Source organism: Pinus tabuliformis, chromosome 3_2 (assembly GCF_031772625.1).
Source record: "Pinus tabuliformis cultivar Carrire ecotype Pingquan chromosome 3_2, CPIR1, whole genome shotgun sequence".
NCBI lineage: Eukaryota > Viridiplantae > Streptophyta > Pinopsida > Pinales > Pinaceae > Pinus > Pinus tabuliformis.
Window position 1 is genome coordinate 710,116,341 of NC_142302.1, and position 4,268 is coordinate 710,120,608.

A 4,268-nucleotide genomic window follows, 5' to 3' on the forward strand; every position below is an offset into this window, starting at 1 on the left:
AACTGCTGTTTTTGTTTAAACAACTTGTATTTGTTCTAAGTTTTTTACTGCTTATACCTCCAATTGTTAAAAATCCTTTATATATGGCAGGGGTCTGGATGCCTTCAAAATAATGAAACTAAGCCAAAATTTTACAAAACTTAGAACAATACCTCTCTTTGAGCAGCAACCTTATTTATCAGCTAATTGATCTAGCTGAGCCTTTAAGTATTCCACCTTCTTCCACTGACCTAGCTGTGATTCCAAGTCTTCAATCCTCCTCTTCATGGCTTTGTTCTCTGACATTTCCCAGACCTATGCCCCTTCCTCTCCATTTTGCCTTTGAAATTTCCGCACAGTCAATTACCAACAGCTTCAACTAAACTGATGTTTCAATTCTTTTTCACTCAGGCTCGCTTGCAATTCAGGCTCACTTGAAAAACTCGGGCTCGCTTGCAATTCAAATATCTCATTACCCAGGCTGGCCGTTTACGCAGCATTTAAGATCATCATGAAAAACCTATGCACGGCAAAACCAATTTGAATAATATTAATGTGCATGCCTACCAACCTATTGGTGGAGTGATGGTTTATGAGTATTTGGGAGGTACGCCAACTGACATGAACGGACGGGAACGATGACTCAACAACTGACTTGACCCTTTGAAAAATATCTGCTGCAAAACGCAGGAATCCGCGGTTTTGCAGCGCGGCTAGTTTTGAATTGTCAAAATGTGCTGCGAAACGGCTTGATGGTGACATGCTGCGGAATGGCTAAACCATGATTATGCAGCGAAATTGACCAATAAGAAACTGCGCTGCAAAATTACGGAAATACGCTGCAAAACTGACCAATAGGAGGCTACGCTGCGAAATTATGGAAAGGATTGGTGATATGAATGAGACAAGACATGACTTATGAAACCATGATGGCGGAGGATGACCAATAAGATTAGAGCACGTTTTACATCAAACCCCTTTAAAACTCCAAACCTAAGTAAGAAACATAGAATAAAAACAATTTGACACCAACTTTTGAACTTTAATTTGGACAAAAGACTATATATACAAATGTTTATAGTTCTAAGTGATAACAGAGTGGATGTGTATTCACAATTGTTTAGGAGATGATTGATGGTTTCCTCTTTTTTTTTAGCATAAGCTACATCGAGAGGGTCCTGGAAAGCCCTTGCGGCAGAGATTTTCCCAAGCAAAAATTTTCCATTGTAGTACCAGATAAATGAGCATTTTAATCTTCGACCACTGTAGAGATGAAAAAATTTTATTCCAATTCGGCCCTTCAATGTCTGGTTGATTCTCTGTGACATATTTTTGTGCTTCCTTTATGGTAAACTGACCACCTTCTTGTCTTCCCCATCAAAGTTTATCCTCATCTTCCAATGGGAGAATCCTTCTAAGTTGAAGATCTTCATTCAGACCTTGGGTGATTTGGACCAGTGGCTGCTATGTGAATTGGTTTAGGGTTTTCCATTGTCTCCATTTTTGGTTGGTTCTCCCAGGGTCCCAGAATTAATGAACTGTTTTTTTACCTTCTGCTTGTAGTGTTTCCTCTAGTGCCATTCGCTCTCGTCCTATTAACTTAGGTTCCTGCTACCATGCATCTTCCCAAAATAATGTTGTTATACCATTTTGAATCTCCTAGAAATAATGCTCCTAGATCAAATCCCTGTTATTACAGTCTAAGTTCAATGTGGCCGATCCTACCCTTTTATCATTAAACCATATTAAAGCCCGAGGAGGCTAGTGTGGAGCATATTCGATCTTCCAAATCGAAGCCCAGGGGAGGTTGACATCCTTAATCCATCACCACCATAACTTTTTTTTTGACAGAAACGATTATGGGGTATTTATATTCCTCTTGGCTTGAATGTCGAAAAACTGATTACATAGAGGACGTCTGTGTCCTGGTTCATCTCACTACTATGAATGAACATGCCTCTGAATCTTGTAGACTTCTTCCTTGATATAGGGTCTATATTTTCGATTTATGAAGTTTTCCCCCACTTGGAGATACAAACAAATTTATTTAAGAGCAAACAGTAAAACATGTCAGTAATCAGATTAAGGGATGGGATCCCATGATTCTTCTTTATCTTTCTGCTTGACCCCTGCTGAGAGGAGGGTAGCTTTGTTGGCTTCAATGTCCGCCTCTTTATTAAGAGCTCTCAACACATGGAAGTAGTTTAGCTTCTGAAAGTCTTTTCCAAGGCCCTTGATTCTAGATATCATCCTTGCTAGCTTGAGGTCCAACACTGGGGATTTAGATATCATTGCATTTATTATGATATGGGAGTCACCGATTACATTAGCTTCATCAATATTTAGCTCTTTGAGGAACTCGAGGCCTTGAAAGAGGGCCAGAGCTTCAGCTTGAATGCTGGATGCGTGTCCAAGCCCCCAAGCGAAGGAATGGGTTTTTTCTCCATATGGATTTACAATAACACCTCCTGCACCAGCTTTGCCCGGATTTCGCTTTGCTACCCCATCAAAGAAGAGAGAGTGCCTTGAATGCGATTTGAGCCAGTCTTGAAAGCCAGCTTCAGATTTTCTTATTTTCCAGTCTTTAATAGGGAGGGCGTTTCTGACTGCTGGTTGGAATTGCAAGTCGAGGAGTGAACCCCAAGTAATGTCCTGTTGGCTGAGATTAGTATCATCTTTAATATCAGTCAAGCACTCCTTTATATGGCATTTAATTTTGATTTCTAAGGCCTTGCTGTTCTGGTTAGTGCTTCTAAAAATTCTTCTATTGCGTTCAAGCCAAATCTGCCAGCAAATAATCTTTGGAAGAATGGCCCATGCTGTTTTAATTACCTGATTTTTAGGAGATGGACCGGGGTATCTGACTGCCCAATTAGAGAACAGCTCAACAGTGGAACAAGGCATCAGGAAGTTGGGATCCAGATTGTGAGTGAAGGAGAGCCAGATTTTCTTGGAGAACTTGCATTCAAGAATTAAGTGGACAGTTGTTTCTGCATTTTCTTTGCACAACGAGCATATGGATGGCCCGTGAAATCCTTTCCTTTGCAAGATGTCATACGTTAGAATTCGTCCATGACAGAGTTGCCAAGCAAAGAAATCGATCTTGGGCCATGAGGGAATGCGCCAGACTCCTTGCCAAGGTGCTGGGTCAGGGGGAACGTAAGGCCTCTCGTTTAGCTTAATATAACCCATGGAAACAGTGTATCCTCTGTCATTCGATCCCCAGCCTTTCGAATCCTTTTTCCTCATTTGCGTGGGTGCCAGGCCGTGAAGGTGTTCTAGCAACGTGGACCATTCACTGCGCAGTTGGACTGACACCTCAATGCGTTTCCAGCCTGCCCATACCGAGTTGCACCATAGAGAGATATCCCACAGTGTGCACAACCCTTCTCTGTCCATCCAGGAACGCAGTTCTCTGATGGATGTTCTGTCTTCGATTGGATCCATATTCATTATTTTGTCAGTCCAGATGTTGATCTTTCTGCCGTTTCCAGGGATCCAGTAGGAGTGCGTTTTGATTAATGGGGCTGCTTTTGCATACAGCTTGAGAAAAGGCGAGTTCGACAATTGGATCACATTCTCTAAATAGCTTAAACGAGGTCCTCTGAAATATTTTTTCCATAGAGCCAGCTGGGCCCATCCAGGCTTGGGCGCAATGATCCTCCAGATAGTCTTTGCTGCCATAGCCACATTCTGCTGACATATATTTTTAAAATTCAATCCACCTTCCCACAGCGGCTTGGAAATAGTTTCCCAGCTGATGAGAGGAATTTTCTTTTCATTCTGTTTTCCGCCCTTCCAGAAGAACCTGCGCATGAACTCATCCATTTTGTTTAGAATGGTTACCGAGGCGAGAAGTCCAGCAAATTGGAATAAGGGGAGGCTGGAGAGCACGGATTTTATAAGGACAGGTTTTCCAGCAACGTTGAGCCAGTGATAGCCCTAGGATTGGATCCTAGCCTTGAATTTTTCGAGTTGAGGGTGCTAGTCTTTGATTGTAAGTCTCTTATGAAAAATAGGGAGGCCCAAAATGAGGTCCAGGAGGAGGAGACTGCAAAGCCCAGACATCTAGATATGGCAGAGAGAATCCTGGGCGAGGTGTTCCAGCTGAAGATATGACATTTATTCTTGTTAACGGCGCTACCTGAGGCCTCACTAAAATCATCCAGGATAGCTTTAAACTTAGAGGCTGAGGAAAGGGTGGCATTGCCTAACAGCAGAGTGTCATCCGCAAATAAGGCATGGTTTATGCTTTTGACCCCTGTAGCAATGCACAGGCCATTGATTTC